The sequence below is a fragment of the Pelobates fuscus genome, chromosome 5 (genome assembly GCF_036172605.1).
Source record: "Pelobates fuscus isolate aPelFus1 chromosome 5, aPelFus1.pri, whole genome shotgun sequence".
Classification (NCBI taxonomy): Eukaryota; Metazoa; Chordata; class Amphibia; order Anura; family Pelobatidae; genus Pelobates; species Pelobates fuscus.
In genome coordinates, this window is record NC_086321.1 from 107276166 (window position 1) to 107301387 (window position 25222).

Sequence of the window (25222 nt, forward strand, 5' to 3'; positions counted from 1 at the left end):
GACCCCAACACTTACTCTCCTGACCCGCAAGAACTTGAAAACTTTTTAAAGGCAGTTTTTGCCACAAAAAAATCGTCAAAAGGCTGCCCAGTTTGATCTCCCATTTATGGAGAAAGAAATTCAAAAAGCCATTACATCCCTTCAAGCACACAAATAGCTGTGTAAAGATGGCCTCCTAAATTTGTACTATAAGTCATTGGCCAAAATGCTAGTTCCCCATCTAACTAATATTTTATAACTCATTTCAGAATACAGGAGTCATTCCTAAAGACATGTTAGAGGCTCAAATAATTACCATACCCAAACCTGGCAAACCCTCCACAGCGTGCACCATATTTAGGCCCATATCTCTGCTCAACACAGATAAGAAACTGTTTGCCAAGATACTAGCCTCTACACTTGTAATGATATGGCCCTGACGTCTCTGGCACTGAAGTGTACCAGTTCAGGCATGCTATCGTCCGTGGGTTTCTTTTGCCTAACCTGCACCACTAACTGCTGCACTAAATGCTAGGACTCAGCTTTGGTAGCATATACATTGGCAATGCAAAATATACTGCACTGGTATCTGGTTACTATAGAATATTCTATCTATCTAGTCCTCTGGAAATACTCTATGAGTAACTACTATATAGAGGACAATAAATAGCAATATACCTGTTAGACTTCAAGGAAGAGACAAACAAGCTTCTTCTTGGGAACTCAAAAGAGACCGTTTATTGTAGAAACATCCAGCTTACATAGATCAAAAAAAACATTGCACAAACATTTACACCAATGGGAATACAAAACTGGGCTGGGCAAACAGAACACAAAGGAAAGCTTTGGTTGCAAAGTAATTTATTACAATAGTTATTCCTCTCCTGTGCAAGTCCACCCTGAACATAAAAGGTTATCTTGATCAGCCAGGAATATATCTGGACCCACTGTCCCTTCAGAGAAATACCTGATTACATTAACACCCTTTGCTGCAGTAAATTACATGTAATTACAAGTATAGACTTGCCGACTCCAACTTGGAGGTCACTTACAGTGCAGAATTTAACTTAATTAACCTACAAAATCTATTTTTTTTTTTATTATTCTTTATTTTTGTAGTGCAGAAAAAATACCTACAAATTTGTCATGCCCCAACAGCCAATGACAATAGATTCACAATAGATAGCTTACATGTAGTAGAGCAATGAGAAAGACATGCACAATTTTTAAAAAGGTATAACAGGGTTAATGACTTGCTTTGTACATTTTGTATGATTATAGGCATTATATAGACATTTCGGCAGGAGTATGCAACCTATGAGACAAAGCTTTGCTTACAATCACATGAGCTGCACTATTTTATATGTTAACATGTTGGTGCTATGAATGCCAGAAGATAAGCAAGTGTGATTAGTAATAAAAGTCATGCTAATTTATAATAGTCAAACAGTAATGGTAATAACGTGCTTCAACTTTTAGTGCCGATGCGAGCGTTTCAATAACATAACCTTTTCATGGCAGATCAAAACAGCACATTTTATAAGAGTAGTAAGTAGCAGTTGGAGACATGAGTAAATCCCTAGGGATGCCCCAGGCCAGTGACCCTTAGAGCTTGGGACAGTAGTGCTATGCTATGCAGGCCTCAGCAAAGAGGGTTAACTTTAAAGCAATAGGCCGCATGTCTAGAAGTGCATTTACTGAGCAGCGTTATGGTAGCCTTCGGGGAACGATCAAGTAAGCCACCCTCGCCTCTGTTTGAAACCAAATAGTAACGTTATCCTGTATTGTGGCCAAGACATGTGTGTCGACAATGAGCTATACATATGTTTTAATTAAAGTTCCGATATACATGGAACGTGTTATGCCTGGAGAGCTAAGCGTTATAGACAATGCAGGATGAGAACAGGCTATGTCTATTCAATGTCGGTTATTATTGGAGCTATATGTCTGCCCTACTGCCGTTCCCTGCACTATGATAGCTAGGAAATAGAGAAGAATCAAATAGGAAATTTAAAAAAAACAAGGAGACAGGAGCTCAGAAGCCTGGCCTATAACATAACGTTAGTATAAATCAGAGCCAGTAATGGCTATCTAGAGCTTTTTCAGTCACCAGTCATCCGATTCCCCTGTTTTTGAAGAGCCAGGAACGTGATGGTGGGCATTGAATTGGGCTGTCCACTCTGGGGGTCCTGAGTCCACCTTTCTGCATGCTCGGGCCCCTCCAGCCCCAAAGTCCTGTGTGTTCCTTCGGTAAGACGGGTTTGCGGCCATGTGGGGCTGCTTTACGCCTGGGTGTCAGGGGAGACCTCTGGTAAGGCGGGCGGCGGGGTGGACGCTTCTCCTTACTTGGCCCCTGTCTTATGTCATCTCGGGGGGCTGCCGTTTCCACATCATGTGACATTGTGGCGGATGAGTGAAACGCTTTGGGTCTGCGCTCTAATCGCCTCCAAAAATCTTCACAGATCTTATTGAACCTGGCCTCAAAGCCCTCTCTCCAGGCCTGCAGGGTCTCATGAGGTTGTGGCTCGGCGGCCATCTTGGTTACTGTATGCGAGCTTTGTTCCGGCCGGGTACTCCCCTGCTGTAGGTCTAAGGGTTTTTCCAACTGGGACCGGGATGACCCCCACCGGTCCAGAGGGGGGTGATGCGGGGTGTTGGTATAGTTGCTGCTCGGTTTGGTTCTCATGTTGCTGTTTCTCCCAGCCATCAGGCTGCCTGTCATGCTAGGCCTTAGGTATTGAGTGTGGCAGATCTCAACGGAAAGTCACTTTTTTGGTGTCCATGAGCTCCCACTCGATGCAGCAATGAGCCTCCGTTATGTTGGTCTGTAAAAACCACAATTATGACGAGTTTCGTTGCTTTTAGGCTTAGCTGTGCCAGAGCTCTCTGCAAGTATGTCTGGCCAGCTCTGCTGTCAGGCCCCGCCCCCTCTACAAAATACATTTTAATCTAGCAATATAACACATCACCTGGCTATACTTTATGCTTGCATATAGAGCTGCTGTCTGTACATAGACACAAACACTGCACTGTGCATAATACAGGCGCACTCAATACAGAGATAACTATGTACATTTTAAACAGTATGTCATAGCATTCTTTCTGTTGGCCTGACAAAACACCATGGAGTAGCACCAAAATGGCGCTGCTAGCTTGCAGGCTTTGTTCCACAAAGGCAATAGTCAGATAGCACCAGATGAGTTCTGGACCTCATAGAAATAATACAAAGTACACGTGTGGCTCTATAAAACAAAAATGCCTTCAAGATACTCAAATGGCCATACACGACCGAAGTCCTCAAAAAATATGGCTTTTCATCGTCTTACCTATTCTAGCCTTATACTCCTCTTACTAAACTCAGGTTTCCTATCAGACCTCTTAGAGGTTACAAATGGTACAAGACAAGGATGTCAACTATCTCCGCTTATCTTTGCCCTGACCCTGGAGCCACTAGTGTATAAAATTAAAACATATCCTGAAATATCATGTATACCCACATCTCTAAACCCACAGATAGTGTATTTGCACATGACATTCTTCTAACTCTATGAAAACCATATAATATGAGATACATCCATACTCCTGAAGAATCAATCCCTGCATTGTTGACAATCCTGCAGGAGTATGGACATATCTCATTTGAATACTACTACCAACTTTTACATTCACAATTTCAGTTTTGTCTTCCATTGCTAAAAGTTAAAAAAAAATTGAGTTCTCTAATATTCATACTTTAGTGAAGAATTGTGAATGTGTAAGATCCTGTTGAATAAAGTATTTAAACATTAGGCAAAGTTTTCAAAGTTGAATTAATTTTAAAAATCCCTAGTGTATGTGTACAAAAATTCAGTTTTAATATATAGTTACATCATTACATAGCTGAAACGAGATATGCATTCATTAAGTTCAGCCTTGCTCACATTCGTTTTTGCTGTTGATCCAAAAGAATGCAAAAAAAAAAAAAACGTTTGAAGTGCTTCCAATTTTGCAACAAACTAGGGAAAAATCTTTCTTGACCCTAGAATAGAAGTCAGATATCTTCTTTGATCAAAAATCTATTATCCTACTAATTACAAATGATATCCCTGAATATTATGTTTTTGCAAATATTTATCCAATTGCTGTTTAGACATCTGTTCAGACTCTGATAAAAAAAAAAAAAAAAACACCTCTTCAGGCAGAGAATTCCACATCCATAATGACAAATGTACTATTTGGATATTCTGAGGCCACCTGTTAGAAACTGCTATATAAACAAATAGTACTCTGACTGTGCTGATTTCTCCTTTCTGATAAGTGGTTATGGTACAGTTATTCTCAATTGGAATACACGGGGTGCCAGGGACTATTAGACTAATAAGATTTTTTACTGTGTTGGTGATAGATTCATCTATTTTCAAGCTTAACTAATTTCTCTATATTCTTTCTATACAGGCAAAACTGTTGACACTGTGCACACGTCTTGTGTGAAAATTCTACTACCTCCTTGAGGGATGTCCTTTTCTTTCCTCACTTCTTCTGAACTCTTTCAATCCCACCTAACAAGCTTCCAGACTTAGCATGGCTCTGCTCCTAACCTAGAAATACCAGTAATAGTTATTTTCCTTGTTTAGGCTTCTTTATAACTGCTGCTTAGAGATGTCGCGAACTGTCCACCGAACCGTTCGCGAACATTTCGCCGGCGAACAATAGCGTGTTCGCGGCGAAACGAACATACACAATTTCCGGTCCGCCCCCTATACGTCATCATTGAGTGAACTTTGGCCCGGAACCTCACAGTCAGCAGACACATTCCAGCCAATCAGCAGCAAACCCTCCCTCCCAGGAAGTGTCTGCTGACTGTGAGGTTCCGGGCCAAAGTTCACTCAATGATGACGTATAGGGGGCGGACCGGAAATTGCGTATGTTCGTTTCGCCACGAACACGCTATTGTTCGCCGGCGAAATGTTCGCGAACGGTTCGGCGGACAGTTCGCGACATCACTATTGCTGCTTTCTCCAAATCCAAAGACTCTCTGGATTGCTGATCACAGCAATGTAGATCTGACCTCTTTTCTATCTACATGATTTTAAAACAGCTAACACATAATACACCAATTATTCTAGCTCACGTCGTACCTTACCATGCATGCTATTTGTATAAGGACCTTTGAAGATATAAAGACTACACAAATATTTTAGACCAGTTTGTGTCGTAGTGACCATATTTAAATCTAGGAAACACATACAGACATTCTGGTTCCTAAAGAGTTTTATTGATAGTAGCTTCAGTATATATATTAAGGGTAGTAAAATGCAGACATGGAACACTACTCTGATAAATTGCTATTAGTCACTTTCAAGCAGAGACCTATGGAAGTTCTAATGATAGCAGATGTATCACAGCTATAAACATTGTCTCTCTCAACAATGGACTCTTTTCTTCTTTAGCATCTTGTTCCAGAGCCAAGACACTGCTTTTTGGGTAGCTCAAGCTTATAAATCTGTGCATACGGCTGAATTGTTCTTTATTTTATTTCTTAGCTCATAGTCTAATCCAGAAAAGGCTACAAATTTTGTAAACACAAGCACGCACACTTTTCATGCCATTAACGGAATATAAGAAAGCATTATTGTTTTTTCCATTACTTGAACTTGAAGTGCAAAAATGAGCTTAATTTGAATTATGTTTAAGCACTTGTGCCTTTTGGTTCTTTAAACACCGTTTTATATTCTGCTTTTTGGTAGAGGTTTGTATTTATCAGATACAAAATTAAATGTTTTATCTGTCCTTGCTTTTTTTTTTCAATGTTTTTATATACATAGAATACTGTATTAGCAAAACCTAAAAATGTTCTTCGAAGCTAGAGATTGTGTTGGATCGTTCCATATCTCACCTTTAGTGGTACATCTGTCTGTATTTACGTAAAGAGGTTCTAAAGAAAAAAAAACTACAGAGATTTTACTTAAAAAGTGAGGTGTTTTTTGAAAGAAAAAAAAGAAAAAAATTTTAACATGCAAGTTAACAAAGAACACAGGTTCATTTCAAATGAATTTACATTTGGCTGTTGGTAGTAAAAATAAATATATTCCATACTCAAATTTAAGCTGCTTTAATAAATTATTTATACATTGCATCATTTACCACAATGCATGTATTCATCACACTTTGCATCCTTTGATCCCAGTTTGATATTTATCCGCATTAAGGAACACTCTAATAATATAAAAAACTATTTATTTATTGATAAAGATAGAGTATTGCTCTTCCTCTTTCTGTTGTTGTCCTTGACCACTGTTAAGGATAAAAAAACACCTATAAACGTATCTTTTGTCCAGCGCAGTCCTGATCTCAGTGCTGCCCTTACTCTTCTGAGATCATCTTGATGAATGATCTTGGGCCAATCAATGCGTCTCATGTAGTACACGTGCAACTGTGCTCAGCCAATCAGATGCTTCTCATTCATTGAATACAGTGCTTCTCTATGAGAAGCATTCACAGTATTCGGCCAAACATAAAGACTTTCTGTTACTGAAAGTTTTCACTAGTCAGTGTCTTTAGAGGCATTCTGACTGAAACATGTAAATATTGCGGTTGCTCACAATTTAGGCATTTGTCAGACTGCAGGGATCGGGTCTATGGACCAAAAGCACTACGTTAAATGGTGTTTTTTTGGTACTTTCAGTGTCCCTTGAAGCTGACTTTCAAAAGCACCATAACTGCTAAAGCTCCCTGTAGTGGTTAAAGTGCAAATAATTCATGGACAGCATCTTCCCAGATGTCATTGTTTCTGAGCAAATTAATAACTACGAAGGCTTTATGTGCACTGAATCATTATATAGTTGTATTTCTTTTTCAAGATGTGCAGAATTTTAAACCTATTACTGTATATGTAGAAGGATTGTTTTATAATTATAATTTTTTTATGAGCTAATTAACATTTTGAGTGATCTATTCTGCTTCTCCAGAAAGGACAGTAAGATAAAGTAGGTTCTGATTTACATTTATATTTAAAACACTGCATATTTTGAACAACATTTTGTTGAATTATATGTTAAAAAAACATGCCAGAGCCGGTTTAACCCCTTAACGACGAGTGACGGACGAGGTCCGTCACTCAGGGGAATGCGTTAATGACGAGTGACGGACCTCGTCCATCACCCGTTAAAATTAACCCCAGATCGCCGCAATCGCGGCGATCGTGGGGTTAATGGTGCTCCGGTCTGCCTCTGCATTAGAGGCAGACCGGGAGCACCGGATCCGGCTGCCCCAGTACATGTGCCCGCTCTGACAGCATGTCTGAGCGGGCACATGTGCTCTGTATACTCACCTCCGCCTCCCTGCACTTCCGGGTTCAGTGTGAAGTGCAGGGAGATGGATCAGTGATGATCCTGCCCCCTGGTGACAAAAAAAATAAAGTTTATTTAAAATCCCACCCCCCTTTACCCCCCCTTTACCCACTTTAATAAAAAATTAACCCCTTCCCTGCCAATTGATCACTGACTACAGTGATCAATTGGCAGGGATTACATTTTACTATGATCTGATTTTTTTTTTTAACCCTCAGGGGTTAAATTTATTTTATTAATTAATTTAAATATTTTAAAATTATAAATGTAGCTAGCTGGGGAGGGTGGAAGTTAGTGGGGAATTTAGTATTAGGCTAACTAGGGGTTAACGTTAAAAAAAGTTTAAAAATAAGCTTTAGAAAGTTACAAAAGTAAGTTAAAAAAAAGTTTTAATAAGTTTAAGTAAAAAAAAAAAATAAAAATAAACCCTTTACCCAGTCCAAATAAAAATTAACCCCTTCCCTGCCAGTCGATCACTGCCTACAGTGATCAAAATACAGATCACAGTATTATACTGTGATCTAATTTTTTTTAACCCCTGACGGTTAACTTTTATTTATTTTTTAACCCTCAGGGGTTACATTTATTTAATTAACTAATTTAAATATTGTATAATTAAATATTTTGCTAGCTGGGGTGGGTGGGAGTTATGGGAAAATGGGGAATTTACTGTTAGTGCTGCTTACTGCTAGTTAGGGGTTAACGTAAAAAAAAAGCTTAGAAAAATGTAAAATCTGTAAAAAAAAGTTTTACGAAAGTTTAGGAAACTTTAAAAAATTAATAAGCAAAACAAAAGTTTAAAAAATAGTTTTAAAAAGTAAAAAAAGTTTTAAAAAGTAAAAAAATACATTTAATAACACCTGGTACAAGCTAGCGGAAAAATGATCCCACGCTAAGGTTCAAAATATGCCTTTTGAACTACCCTGGGATGTCTTCTTTAAGAAATGGTATGGCTTTATGGGGTATTTGGTTTATATAGCCTGGTAAAATACTCTAAAATGGGACATGGGCACAGCGTAAAAATTTAAAGTTTGAAAAAAAATGGAATGGCTGTGTCCCAAATGTGCCCCTCCGATGTCCACATATACCTGGCAAAGGTACATACGGGGGTATTTTTGTACTCAGCAGACATAGCTGAGCAACATATGAGGTATTATACAGTGGTAGTACACATAAGGTTTGCAAAATATACTGTGCAAACTCACTTTGTGTGTCAAAAAGGCAGAAAAAACTCTTATTACCACTACACCTGGTACAAGCTAGCGGAAAAATGATCCCACGCTAAGGTTCAAAATATGCCTTTTGAAATACCCTGGGATGTCTTCTTTAAGAAATGGTATGGCTTTATGGGGTATTTGGATTATATAGCCTGGTAAAATACTCTAAAATGGGACATGGGCACAGCGTAAAAATTAAAAATTTGAAAAAAAAATGGAATGGCTGTGTCCCAAATGTGCCCCTCCGATGTCCACATATACCTGGCAAAGGTACATATGGGGGTATTTTTGTACTCAGCAGACATAGCTGAGCAACATATGAAGTATTATACAGTGGTAGTACACATATGGTTTGCAAAATATACTGTGCAAACTCACTTTGTGTGTCAAAAAGGCAGAAAAAAACGCTTATTACCACTACACCTGGTACACGCTAGTGGAAAAATGATCCCACGCTAAGGTTCAAAATATGCCTTTTGAAATACCCTGGGGTGTCTACTTTAAGAAATGGTAGGCCTTTGTGGGGTAGTTTGAATTTAAAACCTGCGAAGATGCTTGGAAATTGCACATAGGCCCGGCGTCAAAATTCAAAGTTCGGTAAAAACTGATATGGCTTGGTCTCCTATATGGCACTGTAGCTTCACAAAATAGTGCCATAGACATACAATGGGGGTGTCCTTTTACTCAGAAGACTTAGCTGAGCATAATTTGGGGGGTTTGAACTTAGTGGCACACATGAAATATACAAAATGCCCAGCAAAAATGCAATCCGTATGTAAAAAATGCACAAAATTATTTTTTACCACATACTTTGGCATGTAATGGTAAAAAAATGGGGGCATGTTAAGGCACAATATGCACCTTATGAGATACCCTGGAGTGTCTACTTTTACAAATGGTAGGCCTTTGTGGGGTGTTTTTGAACAGTCAAACTGTTATAATACCCCAAATGGAAGCATAGGCTCATTAAATCCGTCTCTCAAAATTCTACTGTGAATACTGAAAGGACAGGTCTCCTGTATGGCACTGTAGCTTCACGAAACAGTGCCATAGACATACAATGGGGGTGTCCTTTTACTCAGAAGACTTAGCTGAGCATAATTTGGGGGGTTTGAACTTAGTGGCACATATGAAATATACAAAATGCCCAGCAAAAATGCAATCCGTATGTAAAAAATGCACAAAATTATTTTTTACCACATACTTTGGCATGTAATGGTAAATAAATGGGGGCATGTTAAGGCACAATATGCACCTTATGAGATACCCTGGAGTGTCTACTTTTACAAATGGTAGGCCTTTGTGGGGTTTTTTTGAACAGTCAAACTGTTATAATACCCCAAATGGAAGCATAGGCTCATTAAATCCGTCTCTCAAAATTCTACTCTGAATACTGAAAAGGACAGGTCTCCTATATGGCACTGTAGCTTCACGAAATAGTGCCAAAGACATACAATGGGGGTACCGTTGTACTCAGCAGAAGTAACTGAACACATAATAAAACTTTGTACAGGAATAGCACACACCAACTTTACAAAATACACATGAGAAGTTCTTTGTTATAAGTTTGTGTGCGAAAACCCCCAAAAAACACAATTTTACTCCAATATTTAGCAGAGGTTGGCGGTAAAATGGCTACGTAGAAAGTGTCAAAAGAACCTTAGGTAGGGAGGCGTGGCCTGGCAGCGGAACGGAATGGTCGCATAAACCTCGAGCTCCTCCGACCAAGCCCGAAAACAGCCTAATATCTGCCGCCTCACCCCGTTATGGGAAAACACTCTAAACCAGGGAGTACCCCCAGACCCTCGGGGACCCGCCAAGCTCAGATGCATGCCTCCATGCGGCAGTTCCTGACCGCGACACCTGACCCGACCTCCCAGGCGGACTCGGAGGCCTACTTGCAGTCTGAAGCCTCTACTCCCACCTCGCACTCCCCAGAGAGAGGAGACCACATGGCAGCCCCACCACCGGACTGGCTAAGCCTCCTGAAAGAACTACCCACCCGGGCAGACCTGGCGACCGCTAACACGGCCCTTCAGGTATCCATCAGGGCAGACCTTCAACTAATGAGAGAAGACATACAAGGTATGGCGGACCGCATGGCCCGAATAGAGGCAGACCACGATAAACTGGCAGAAGCACAAACCTCCCAGACACAGACCCAAGCTATACAATTGACCCAAATGCAGGCCATGGCACGACATATAGAGGACCTAGACAATAGGGGTCGCAGAAATAATATACGGATAAGGGGTCTACAGGAAGGGGAAGAGACCCCCGCGCAGCTAACGGGCCTGCTCACGACTATATTTAATGGCCTCCTGAACCGCCCTGAAGGGACCTCCATAACATTCGTTAGGGCACACAGGGCGCTTAGACCCAGAGGCCCACCAGAGGCCCCGCCAAGAGATGTGATCTGCTGCCTGGAAGTATATGCCCTGAAAGAAGAGATCCTACACGAGGCCCGCAACCGAAAGGAGGTCACACACAACGGACAACAGCTTCAATTGTTTCCAGACCTCTGCCCTGCCACCCTGGGATACCGCAGAGCTCTGAAACCGCTGACCAGAGCTCTGGCCAACCAGAACATCAGGTACAGATGGACATTCCCGACAGGCCTTGTTGCCAGCACTACCGGCGGCCCTCGGCAGATCCGTACTGCACAAGATCTGGAAGATCTCACAGACGAACTCCACCTGCCCCCGCTCCAGATGAATTGGCCGGATCCACTTGACTACTATAACGGCCCTCCGCCACCACCACGGGGACAGCCACAATCACAGCGCCGACAGAGGACCCGGACGGAAACTGCGAGACCGGCCGGAGCAATCCACTAGCCGCGCCAAGAGACCACGAAGACGAAGAGGGGCCGGCGGAGCACGTAACTATAACTACATCCACCTAGGCCCTTGGCCACACAAACACACAGACAATACATAGGGACACTGTTCTTTGTGTTTTTTGCTGCATTGCTGGGGTGGGGGGGGGAGGGGGAGCGGGCTGGGGACTTGATATGCACCAGGGACTCTTCTTGAAGTGGGACTACCGGGGCCTGGACTGACCAATGGGACACTTTGGCTGTTTGGGGAGGGGGATTTGGAGGGTGGCCAGGGAAGGGATTGTTGGTTCCCCCCCCCCCCCCCTCCCCCCTGAATGCATAACCCAGAGAGGCCACCTCCATTACCTGAGCTACTGGGCCCCATCCCCCTACTCCTGCTTTGGCCCTCTTTCCCCCCCCCCCCCTCCCCAGGGCCTCCACTACCCGGATACATGCCACGGTATACCTACGGGCTCCCCACCCGAACTCCTAGACCAAAACTACACAATTTCCAGACCCCCGGGCCAGATTGGGGACATGCGATGAGGGACATTAGAAATTCACAGATTATCCGAGACCGCCATGGCTAAGCAGAACAGGCCGGTCACCCTAGTAGTAACGGGAACCCCGAGGGAGGGGTCTCCCACACGATAATGACCGCTGAGGCTGGCAAGACAATCTTTAGAAGGGCAAGGAAGGAGGACACAGGACAGACAGAAGTCTCCCATACATAGTCCTCTGGAAGGACACGCTCATATACCACCTAGACTTCCGACCCCCAGACGGAGACCGACCAGAGGGGAAGGAAAGAGATAGGCCACGTTCCCACCGGACAGGGGTGTACAGTTCACGGCGGGGGGACCCGACTGGACCGACTGGTTCGGCCGAGTCGGCTCCCACCTAGCCCACACCTTCACCTTAGTAGGTTGTATAGTTGGTTAAACTGTTGATTGTTCACGGTTTTATTTTGTTGCTTTTGTGAGCGCGCAGCTCCCGTCCCGGGGACCCGAGAGGGAGAGAGGCAGCTACAGGCGAACGCCGATAGCGTACCCTTCCCGTCACCCACCCCCCCCCGCACCCCCAACCACACCTACCTACCCCTCCCCACGTACAGACAATCCGGAGACGACATGACCTCGCACTCATATACCACCCACAAGAGAGCGGAGATTAACCTCCTCTCCATAAATGCAAAAGGCCTGAATGTGCCGGAAAAGTGCTCCACAGCACTCCGACACTTTCACAGCCAAAGGGCACAGGTTGTCCTAATCCAGGAAACACATTTTAAGGAGGGACAAGCCCCTAAACTCACGGACCACAGATACACACAATGTTTCCTCAGCAACAACCCGGAAGGGAAAACTAAAGGTACGGCGATCCTAATACACAAATCCCTACATTTCGACCCCACCGACGTCCTAAGGGACACACAGGGGCGCTACGTCTGTGTCAAGGGAATGGTAGCAGACCGACCCTACACGTTCGCATGCCTCTACGCCCCCAACAGACGCCAGCACCGTTTCCTAGGCTCCGTGACCAGAACTATAACAAAGTTCGCCACGGGTTGTCTGGTTATAGGGGGTGACCTAAACGTAGCCCTGAATCCACACCTCGACACATCCACAGGCACCTCCTCGATACCCCGACACATACTGAAGGACATTGACAAAACCCTTCATGTCCACCGATTAGTAGACTGCTGGAGAGCGACTCATCCAGACGACCGTGATTACAGTTTCTACTCGACCCCCAATGGCACCTACTCAAGAATAGACTACTTTTTAATACCACACTACTACCTGACAGAAATCCGACGATCCACAATAGGTACGGCCACCTGGTCGGACCATGCCCCAATCCAACTGACACTGACATCCCCGCTATTCAGACCCACATGCAATAACTGGAGACTAAACGACTACCTCCTAAACGACCCAGTAGCCCAGACAGAAGCGAAAACGCGACTGACACAATACTTCGCAGAGAACGACACCCCTGACACCACTCCCTTCTGCCTGTGGGAAGCCCACAAATGCGTGATGAGGGGACATTTTATAGCTAAAGGTGCTGCCCTCAAACGAGCAAAAACCGCCAGACTCACCACCCTACTGAATGACATTCGCAAATTAGAGGACACCCACAAGCAATCCCACCTTCCATCAGACGGGGCACAACTGACAGCCCTACGCAGGGAACTTTCTTCCCTCCTCAACACCAATTACCATAGAGCATACACTCACTCCAAGGCGTTCTTCCATACTAACGCCAACAAATGTGGAGCCCTCCTTGCCCGCATGATTGCCAAGAAGAGATCGACAGCATACATCCCCAAAATCAGGGACAAACGGGGTCACCTCCAGAACATGCCACGAGACATGGCCGACACCATACGGACCTATTACGCGGACCTATACTCACTAGAATCACACCTGACAGAGAGGGAACTAACAGACAAGAAAGCCCGCATAACACACTACCTACAATCACGTATAGGCACCAGTTTGACACAAGAGGCGAGCACGGAACTAGACGAACCCATCACACTTCAAGAACTAACAGGGGCCCTTAAACAAACCAAACAGGGCAAGAGCCCAGGCCCGGATGGGCTCCCGATTAGGTACTACAAATCTTTCCCCGAACTCCTTCTCCCACGCCTTCTGGTAGCCCTCAACGCGATTCGCGACGAGAACCACATTCCGCCGCAGTCCCTGGCGGCGAACATTAGTTTAATCCCTAAAGAGGGGAAAGACCCTGAATTGTGTGCCAGTTACCGGCCTATATCTCTGCTCAATTGCGATATCAAACTTTTCACCAAGGTACTATCGCAGAGATTGCAGGCCTACCTCCCGGACCTGATCCACGAGGATCAAGTAGGTTTCACCCCACATCGGGAAGCGAGAGACAACACGACCAGGACACTGGCCCTGATCCATGCTGCTACAATCAGTAACACGGGCCTTCTCCTGCTCTCAACCGATGCAGAGAAGGCCTTTGACAGAATATCATGGGACTTTATGTTCCAAGTGCTAGAGCGGCTGGGGATGGGCCCATCCATGATGTCTTGGATTAGAGCCATCTACTCCACACCAACGGCGCGAGTATGCGTCAACGGAGCCTTCACAGACCCCTTCTCGATAATGAATGGGACTAGACAGGGCTGCCCCCTCTCACCCCTCCTATTTATACTAGCCCTGGAACCATTCTTGACCTCAATCCGCAACAACCCTCTAATACCAGGTCTAGTGGTGGGGAGGAAACGACACTCAGTAGCAGCATACGCTGATGACTTGCTATTCTTTGTCACCGAACCAGAAACCACAATGCCAGCAATACTACAGGAATTCGACACGTACGGGGTACTGTCGAATTTCAAGATCAATTACTCCAAATCTACCATACTTAATATCTCAATACCAGCACACACGGCCACAACCCTGAAGCGGGAACTCCCGTTCCAGTGGTCAGGCACAACCCTGCGATACTTAGGGACGAACATCCCAAGAGATCCCACCCAGCTCTACGCAGCTAATTTCCAACCGCTACTAGACATCTTCCGAAAGGACTTTCGGGACTGGGAGCAGGTGCGGCTCTCATGGTTCGGGAAAATAGGGGTACTCAAGATGAACATCCTGCCACGGGTGCTGTACCTGTTCCAGGCGGTCCCGTGCGCCATCCCGGAAGCCTTTTTTAATTCCCTCAGGTCCATGGCCCTCAAATTCGCCTGGCACAAACTTAAGGCAAGGATAAAACATGACACACTTACGCTACCGAAAGAGAAGGGAGGGCTAGCCTTCCCTGACTTTAAAAGATACTTTTATGCCTCGCATATTCAACGAGTAGTGGAATGGACCAAAACAGGTGTACCCAAACCCTGGAAAGACATAGAATCGGCACTGATAGGCAAACCCATCTCGATCCTCCCCTGGCTAGACCATCCACAGGGCAGACGACTGGCGGCTCCACACCCCCTAATTAAGGCCACAATGCAAGTCTGGCACAGAATAGCCATCCCACTAACACTCACCACCACTCCATCCCCACTACTTCCACTGACCCACAATGAGAACTTCCCTCCGGGGATGGAACCAAAGACGCTAACTAGACTCTTGACACAGGAGACTCCGAGACTCCACCACGCGACCACCAGTGGACAACTTAAAACCCTCGAAGCAATGACAGGGAATGCACATAACTCATTCATGTTACAGTTTAGGTACCGCCAACTACACATGTTCACGCACACACTATTCCATACACATAACGCCACCAGATCATTGACGGAATTCGAAGACATCTGCATGGACCCAGATCCCCTAGCGAAGGGCATCTCCGTTCTCTATGGTATGCTTATGCAACTGAGGAGGAGGCCACCCCCAAGCTTCATGGGAAAATGGGAAGCAGCACTTAACACCACATTCACAACAGCCCAATGGGACAAGATTTGCACACTCACACTCCACTGCTCTTCGTCGAGCGGGACACAGGAGACAGCCTAAAAAACATTGAGCCTATGGTACCGCACCCCGCTCCAAACACACACTTACGACCCCACAACAGACGATACATGCTGGAGGTGCACAAGCCACACAGGAACCTACATCCACATCTGGTGGGAATGTCCACTTATCCAACCCTACTGGGAACACATACACAAAATCATCCAGAGATTTACAGACACCCCACCACCGAAGGACCCTGCAGCACTCCTATTACACCACACCAAAACCAAAGCATCCGTATACAAGAAATCCCTTACGGTCAGAATCCTCAATGTGGCTAAAAGCCTGATTCCAGTATTCTGGAAAAAACAATACGCTCCCCCGATGGCACACTGGTTCCAACGTATGGAGGAACTCAGAACGCTTGAGGAGCTCACCCTACAGGCAGAGGGGAAATCACAAACGTACCAGACCATCTGGACCCATTGGATCCTAACGACCGGTAAACCAGACTTCCAAGACTTGATACGCTAACAGTCATAGACGCGGACGACACTTCCGACACACACCTGGAGACACGACCCCCCCCCCCTCCCCCCTCCTACATACCTGACCCCCCCTGCCCCCCCTCCTCCCCCCCACCCCCTCCCCCTCCCGGGAACCAGGGAACGGAGATGCGTGCACTAACTAAGTAAAAGGAATATGCTAGATTGCAAGGCCAGACAGGGACAGGCATCAGAAATCAGGCTCTCCAGGCAGTGGTTGACTACCAAGTGGGGTAAAGTGCTATGTACCAAATCGGTATAGGGGGAGGCGGACACACCGAAGAGATACACTAAGCCCACATAGCAGAGAGATATTGGGGAAGGGGGACTGACTGAAGCAGTAAGTCAGGGACGACATCCTGAGATACCTTTAGCCATCAGCCGAGCCCGACGAACAGAACCCCCTCGACTCCCTCTCCCTCATACCACGAAGAGAAGGGCTCCCACCTATGAACCGGGAGACCCCGGCTACACACCCCTGAAACCCCAGAGTCGGCCAAAACCATAATCACGGCACATGCAAGGGGAAGCCGGAGACACGCTCAGCCCTGTTCCCAGGCAAACTAAAAGGACCTGCGAGTCCACTTAGGTAGAAATAAGTATAGTTGATAGGGGTAATTTGTACCCCCAGCATAAATATTCGTTGCATATTTTTTTTGTTTTCTTTACAGACTGGACCTGCGTGTCCACACTGTTATTTACGTTTCATGAAAATACATGCAACCCCAAAATACGAATAAAAAGATATTTACAAAAAAAAAAAAAGAACCTTAGGTAAATAGCCTGTTGTGTCTACTTTATATAAGTATATACTTTTGTGTGGCAATTTTGTTTTCTTTTATGGCTATTAAGCTTACAAGACAAACATACCAAATTCTAAAATCGCTCCACATTAAAAGTTTATTTTACTCCTTGTGCTTTGTGACCTGTAACTACCAAAAAAAACTTAAAATCCCAGACACATTATATATTCTGTAAATCAGAACAACTAAATGAATTTATTTTTAATTACTTTCCTTAACCTGCACTAATTAGGCACACATTATTATTGCAAAAACTGTAAAAAAAAATCAAAATTTTTCATTTTTTTGCATTTTTCTGTATTTTTTTTTAATAAATAAGCATGTATATATATATATATATATGTTACATCAAATGAAAGTCCTTTCTGTCCTTTAAAAAACGGTATATAATATGCGTCGGTGCAATAAATTAGTTAAATGCAAATTGCAGTTGAACGCAAACAGCAAAAAATGCAAAAAATGCCGTTGTCATAAAGTGAAAGACAAGCTTCCGAAGCTCTGTCCTTAAGGGGTTAAGGATTATGTAATGAAGTCATTTTATTTTGCATTTTGAAATACCCAGCAGTCTTTTTGCCAACATGTGTTATATGATCTTTTTCCTTTCACAATGCACGCTTTTCTTCTATGCTTAAAATGAACTTGACAGCTCTTGAGCCGTGTCCAGTATATGTAACTCCACATGGGCATTTCAGGACTTTAATGGCTTTACTGGAATCACAAGTAAAGAAATGGTGTACTGTACAAAATGTTAAGTTCCAATTCCAGGGTATATAATGTACTCTCTTTTGATAATCCTAGTTTATTTTGTTGTTTAAAAAATAAAACCTTCCATTTAGCTTCACAAACTATTGGCAGGCTGAAATCCCAAAAACCACTTGTTTCTTGTATCGGTTATGGTGCAAGAAGTTTCCTTAACGCTACTTAGAAGTAACATGTGCAAGCTCTCTCGTAGCTTTCTAGGGGTAACATGAGTTTCAGTTGCAGACACAAAATGTTTAGTTTGCCAAAACGCAATTCCCTAAAACTAATTTTGTACTTGAAAATTATACTCCTTCCAGTTCCAAACCAGCTGCAAAGGCTTTTTCTCTAGACTTCTGTTGTTCTGATTTGGAGTGTAAGAAATAATGCCCTATCATTTTATTAACCCCTTCATTACCACATGACTTGTTAAAAAAAATAAAAAACACCATAATCTAAGTATTTGGGTGTCTGGAAAGTAGTATTTAAATGTACTTAGATAGCACAATATAGTAATAAAGAAAAATGAAAAATTTTCCTTGTCAGCCACAACATTAAAACCAATAGTCTAATATCGTGTAGGTCCCCTTCATAGTGCCTTCTGTGGTGGACAGGTCAGGGGCGTACCTAGAGCATTTGGCACCCGGGTAGATCCTTATTTTGGCAGCTCCCTTACCCCCCTGCAATCCACCCTCCAAAATACCCACACATTTTTTTTAAAATGTTTTCTTTCTATTTTTTTTATGTATTGCACAGATTTGTAAAATGTGTTAACCTGACTACAAAACCCCTGTCCTGCCCCCTTTTACAAAACCTCTGCACCCCCTTCCCCAAATATCCTGTTCAGCCCCCCTTATAGCTACCCCTGGAATCTAAGTTGGAGAAGCAGAAATTCCTTCTTGCTTTCCCTAGATGAGCAGCAGAGACAGCAGCGGGTGGGTGTTGTGTTAAGCCCCGCCCCCTGTCAAAGTACAAAACCCCTGCCCCGTCTACAAAAGCAGGCAGTCACACACACCCAGTTACGGGCAGCATTACACAGTCAAAGTTAGACTGTCACAGGCAGGGGAGGGCTGGCAGCCTTAGGCCTGGGGGGCAAAACAAGTCAAGTGACCCATTGCACCACCAAATCAGTTCACCATCCATGCCCACCTTTTCCTGGTTTTATAACGGATATTGATGTTATGCTTATCAGTAGCTCTTTGCCATACCCGCTCCTTCACGGCTCTGACTTTCAATGTTGTCAGAGCGCAGGCTGAGAATCTGTGAGCCTGTGCTCTGACTCACTAACTGAGCGTTTTAAAAAGTAAAAAAATACATTTAATATCGCTCATTACCACTACACCTGGTACAAGCTAGCGGAAAAATGATCCCACGCTAAGGTTCAAAATATGCCTTTTGAACTACCCTGGGATGTCTTCTTTAAGAAATGGTATGGCTTTATGGGGTATTTGGTTTATATAGCCTGGTAAAATACTCTAAAATGGGACATGGGCACAGCGTAAAAATTTAAAGTTTGAAAAAAAAATGGAATGGCTGTGTCCCAAATGTGCCCCTCCGATGTCCACATATACCTGGCAAAGGTACATACGGGGGTATTTTTGTACACAGCAGACATAGCTGAGCAACATATGAGGTATTATACAGTGGTAGTATACATAAGGTTTGCAAAATATACTGTGCAAACTCACTTTGTGTGTCAAAAAGGCAGAAAAAACGCTTATTACCACTACACCTGGTACAAGCTAGCGGAAAAATGATCCCACGCTAAGGTTCAAAATATGCCTTTTGAAATACCCTGGGATGTCTTCTTTAAGAAATGGTATGGCTTTATGGGGTATTTGGATTATATAGCCTGGTAAAATACTCTAAAATGGGACATGGGCACAGCGTAAAAATTAAAAAAAAAAAAAAAAAATTATGGCGCAGGCTGAGAATCTGTGAGCCTGTGCTCTGACTGAGCGCCGGAACCACGAGGGAGAGGCTATGATCTGACTGCACCTACTGCTGGTGCGCACCAGTGGACCACCAGCGAATCCTTTAAATTAAATGTGCTAGTGTACCCAACATGTGAGCTGTGTTGGCCGCCGGGCGCCACTGTTGTCATGGCACCCTGCGTGACCGCACAGCGTGCACACCCCAACGGCTAGCCCTGCTGACACACACTGATGTTACTACTTAGAAATCCCTCCATATTAATACAGACATCAGAGTAAACACCAATAAACTGTGGAAACAGAGCTGACCCCCCAAATTTATAAAGGTTTGCTTAGAGGATTTATTGTAAGATTAAATCATGCCTCCTCCTCTCTCTCACTCCCATGCCTCCCCCTCCCCCCCTCCATGTGACATCACAAAAATGTTTTAGATCCATTTGTCGCCCCCCCATGTGACATTACAATGCCCCACCCATATGATCTGCCATATGAACTAACGCCAGTGCTGCACACAGTGTGTGTTTACATTAAAAAGCCTGCAGGGACCAGCTATAGACACAAGAACCACTTCATTAAGCTATAGTGTCCCTTTAATGTGAGGTAAATTATAGATTAGTGTCACTAATAATATACTAGATTGCCTACTTACAACACGATGAGGATGCTGATGGGCTGCAGTTTGGCTCCACTGGTCTGGTGTAGAACAGGATCTCTGGAGGCTGTTTGCAACTGTGGTCACAAAATTCAATGTTCTGGGAGAATTGGAAGCAGCTCCATTTTTTTTGGGCCCCTTACACAGCTCAAGGTCTGGGCCCCAGGGCCTGACGGTGAGTATGCCCATAAGGCCCACTCATAAGTCCACTTATATGTTCCACCCACCCATGAGGTCGCTCACAGGGATTGGAGTGTGTAGGGGATGTGTTATGTGTTATTGTAGAGGATCTAATATGTGTGTTTATGGTATGTAGTGTATAGGGATACCAGTTTGTGTAGGTGATGCAGTGTGTTTGTGTGTAGTGGAAGCAGTGTGTATTTGTATATAAGGGATGTATTGTGTGTTTCTGGTTGTGTGTAAGGGATGCATTGTGTGAATCTGTGTTTGTATGCATAAGGGATGCAAGGTGTGTATCTGTATGTGTGTGCATAGAGTGTAAGAGATGCATTGTGTTTCTGTGTGTATGTAAGAAAAGCAGTGTGTGTGTTTGCATGTGCGTGTAAGGGTTTGCATTGTGTGTTTCTGTGTATGTGTGCAAAGGATGCATTGTCTTTGTGTGTAAGGGTTGCATTGTGTGTGTGTGTAATGGATGCATTGTGTGTTTCTCTGTGTGTAAGGGAAGCAATGTGTGTGTGTGCGCGTAGTGTGAAAGAGCTCCCTGTCTTGCCCCCTGTCATATAGAGCTTCTGTCCCTTAGAGCTCTCCCCTGCCCCTTAGTGGTCTCTCCTCTCCCCCTACCCTCCCCTAGCGGTCTTTTCTCACACTCACCCACCCTCCCTGTGCTCTTATCATTCCCCCCCCTCCACCCTCCCTGTGTTCTTCTCTCTCCCCCCCTCCATGTGATCTCCTCACCCCCCTGTGTTCTTCTTACCCCACCTCCTCCCTGTGTTCTTCTTACTTCCCCTCCTTGTTCTTCTTACTCCCCCTTGTTCTTCTTACACCCCCTTCTTCTTATTGCTCCCCCTTCTTCTTATTACTCCCCCCTTCTTCTTACACCCTCTTCTTCTTCTTACACCCCCCTTCTTCTTCTTACTGCCCCTTCTTCTTCTTACCCCCTCCTACTTCTTCTTACCCCCTTCTTCTTACTCCCCCTTCTTCTTCTTACCCTTTCTTCTTCTTACTCCCCACTCTTCATCTTACTCCCCCCTCTTTTTCTTCTTACTCCCCCTCTTTTTCTTATCTCCCCTCCTTCTTCTTCTTACCCCCCTCTTTTTCTTATCTCCCCTCCTTCTTCTTACCCCCTCTTCTTCTTACCCCCCATCCTCCCTGTGTTCTTCTTACTTCCCTCCTTGTTCTTCTTACTCCCCCCTTCTTCTTCTTACTCCCCCCTTCTTCTTACCCCCCTCCTCCCTGTGTTCTTCTTACTTCCCTCCTTGTTCTTCTTACTCCCCCCTTCTTCTTCTTACTCCCCCCTTCTTCTTATTGCTCCCCCTTCTTCTTACCCCCTCTTCTTCTTCTTACTCCCCCCTTCTTCTTCTTACTGCCCCTTCTTCTTCTTACCCCCCTTCAGGAGTTTCTGTTTCCTGTACCCGGCCGGACTGACAGGAAGTGCACACTCAGTGTGCACCTTCCTATCACTCTGGCAGGGCACCGACACAGACACACACACACACACAGTCACACGCAGTCACACACACACAGTTACAGGCAGCCAGTCACACACACACACACAGTCATATGCAGCCAGTCACATGCAGCCAGTCACACATACACACACGCAGTCACATGCAGCCAGTGTCAAGGATAAATCATCCTTTAATTATGTTTTAAATCAATTCAAGCGCTTGGAGAAGCAATAAGGCACACGACACGTGATAGTTGTGAATCCAGAAGAATTGCTTCTAGCTTTAATTGGGGAAGATCAGCTTTATACAGTAACAGTTATACATGCTTGCTTTCAAGGAAAGGAATGTAGGAGGAGACATATTTCTAAATGTCAAAAGATAAGCAGTTTACAGAAGTACTCCGGTGGGGGCTAGTTGTTGTAAGAAAGAGAACTGAATGTAGGACAAAGTTAATTTACACATAAAGCATATCATGATCCAAGTTAGCCAATTTTAATACAGACTGGACCAAATGGCATCTGTAGCTTGAGCCTTGGAATTGAGGTGCATTCCTACACACACACACACACAGTCACATACAGCCAGTCACACACACACACTCACATGCAGCCAGTCACACACACACACACACGAGCAGCAGTAACGGCAGCAGGTGGGGGCTGTGTTAAGCTCCGCCCATGCTGTCAATTGGCAATTGGCTCCACCTCCATATTTTAGCCCCTCCCCCAATTTCCTACCGTGGGGCCAGTGTGGTTTTGAAGTAATTCAGCTGCCTGTCCCTGCATGTGTGAGCTATGTCGCCTGCCATGGCGACCTGTGCGGCTGCACAGTTCACACATCCTGAAGTTGGCCCTGGTCATCATGGCACCCCCCCTAGTGAGTGGCATCCAGGGTGGACCACCCCACCTGCCCCCCCCTTAGTATGCCATGGGGACAAGGGTCATCATGTGCATGCTGATCAGTCTGTGGCTACGCAGTCCCATAAGCAGCAAACTGCAATGCATTGTGTGTACTGACACGTTTCTATCAAGTCCTGTTGTGTTTTATACCCCACCTCTTATAGACTGTAAGCTTGTTTGAGCACGACCCTCTTCAACCTATCATTCCTGTAAGTTTTCTTGTAATTGTCCTATTTATAGTTAAATCCCCCCTCTTATAATATTGTAAAGTGCTACGGAATCTGTTGGCGCTTTATATAGGGCAATAATAATAATAATGACCAGCATTAACTCTTTCAACAAAGAGACCAGGCAGGCTAGCCTCGCTTCCCACACGCATCAATGAGCTTCGGGCACCCAGGACCCTTACACTGGTCCACTGGTTGTCCTTCCTTGCACCACTTGTGGTAGGTACTAATTGCTGCATAGCACGAAAACTCCACAAAACTTGCCATTTTAGAGATGCTCTGACCCAGTCCTCTAGCCATCACTATTTGGCCCTTGTCAAAGTCATTTAGGCTTTTCACTTGCCCATTTTTCCTGCTTCCGAAACATGAAGGCACCCATCTATAAATTATCTTGGTGGTGGCAGCGTTATAAAACAGCGATATTTTATTGTTATAATTAAGTGTGGGTGGTGATAAGGGGGGATTTTTAAAAATGATTCCCGGTCTAGTGCAGACAAATAGTTAAGTTTAACACTTTTACCACCAGAACCAAGCTGCGTGCATGCTTGGAGTAGGGTGCATTTGTGACAATACCCACTACCCCCACCAAGTCGGTGGGTGGGGGTCCTACTTAATTATAAATTGGGGGATGGACATGCAATTGTCTACCCCCAAATAATATTAAGTCCACCCTGAGTGGTAAGAGGTCCTCTAGCCATCCCCTAAAATAAAGTCCCTACATACCCCCATGATCCATCACATTAATAATTGCGAAGAGGGGACTAAAAAAAATCTAAAACCTGTAAAAAAAAAAAAATCATCTTTTCTCCACTCCCAAAAAAAGACAAATAAAAGACCCATAATTCCCAAAGCCACTAATAAAAAATATAAAAGGCGCAAATGCCAAAATATCAAGAAAACAAAAAAAAAAAAAACAATAATAAAAAAAAGCTGCAAAAATAAAAACCTACTGGAACAAAAAATAATCAATCTTCACCCCTGGTAGGCTCCCTGCAGAATGAGTGCTCCCAGCTGGGAAGACCTTTTATAGGCTTCCCATCCTATGCTCAGTATATATGACCAAGAACTCTCTGGTTGGTTGGCTAGTAAATCAGAGCACTCTCACTTCTCTTGAATATATGTGTCTCTAACACATTCAGCCATGCAGTAATTGACATTGATGCATGTTTACAGTATATATTTTCTTTGGCTTTGGTTGCAGAATATGTTTAGAATCTATGTGTGGCTCAGAATATAGCAACACCACTTCTTTTTTCTCAGGAGACATTCTCCCTCCGTAGTTCATCTTGTTTATCTTTATATTTGTATGCAAGGCTGGATTTCCCATTAGGCAGAGTAGGCACCTGAATACAGGTGCCCTACCACTAGGGGTGCCTGTTTTCAGCATGTATAATATGCCCTTTGGAGCTTAAATAGGCTCGTAAGATAGATAAGTACAAGGAGCATTGGTCATACCTTCTGTAGTTCAGTCAGCCTTATAGTGGACCTGGAGGAACAGTTTTAAAGGGTGTAAAACTTAGCGCTGACATTTGCCTATTCTTTCAGGATTGTATTTAGCACTGAGCAGTATTTGTGCGTTTGAGACAAAAACTGACACACATGCAGATATACAGATGCACACACTGACACATGCAGCTACACAAACAAACAGATGCACATACAGATACACACATTGACACACATACAGGTAAACAGACAGAGATGCACACACTGACACACATCCATATACAAAGACACACACACACACACACACACACATACAGATAATCATATACACACATTGGCACACATACAGATACAAAGACACAGACAAACAGATGCACACACTGACACACATACAGATCAGATCAATGATGTTTTACAAATGAGTGATATTTAAATGAAGGCAGGCTATTATGTGACAAAGGTAGCAGATTCTAAATTCAGGATCTATGTAAGAATGATAAGTGACCTAGCACAGAAAAAATGTAAAACTAAATAAATCCACCACTGAAACACATCCAGGTGCATTAAAA

The 25222-nt window shown here is 44.1% G+C and overlaps 1 protein-coding gene across 1 annotated transcript in view; it reads left to right on the plus strand.

The window, feature by feature from the left end:
* Positions 1-25222, plus strand: part of LOC134612556 (zinc finger protein 474-like) — a 41366-nt gene that overhangs the window by 5895 nt on the left and 10249 nt on the right. The window lies entirely within an intron of this gene.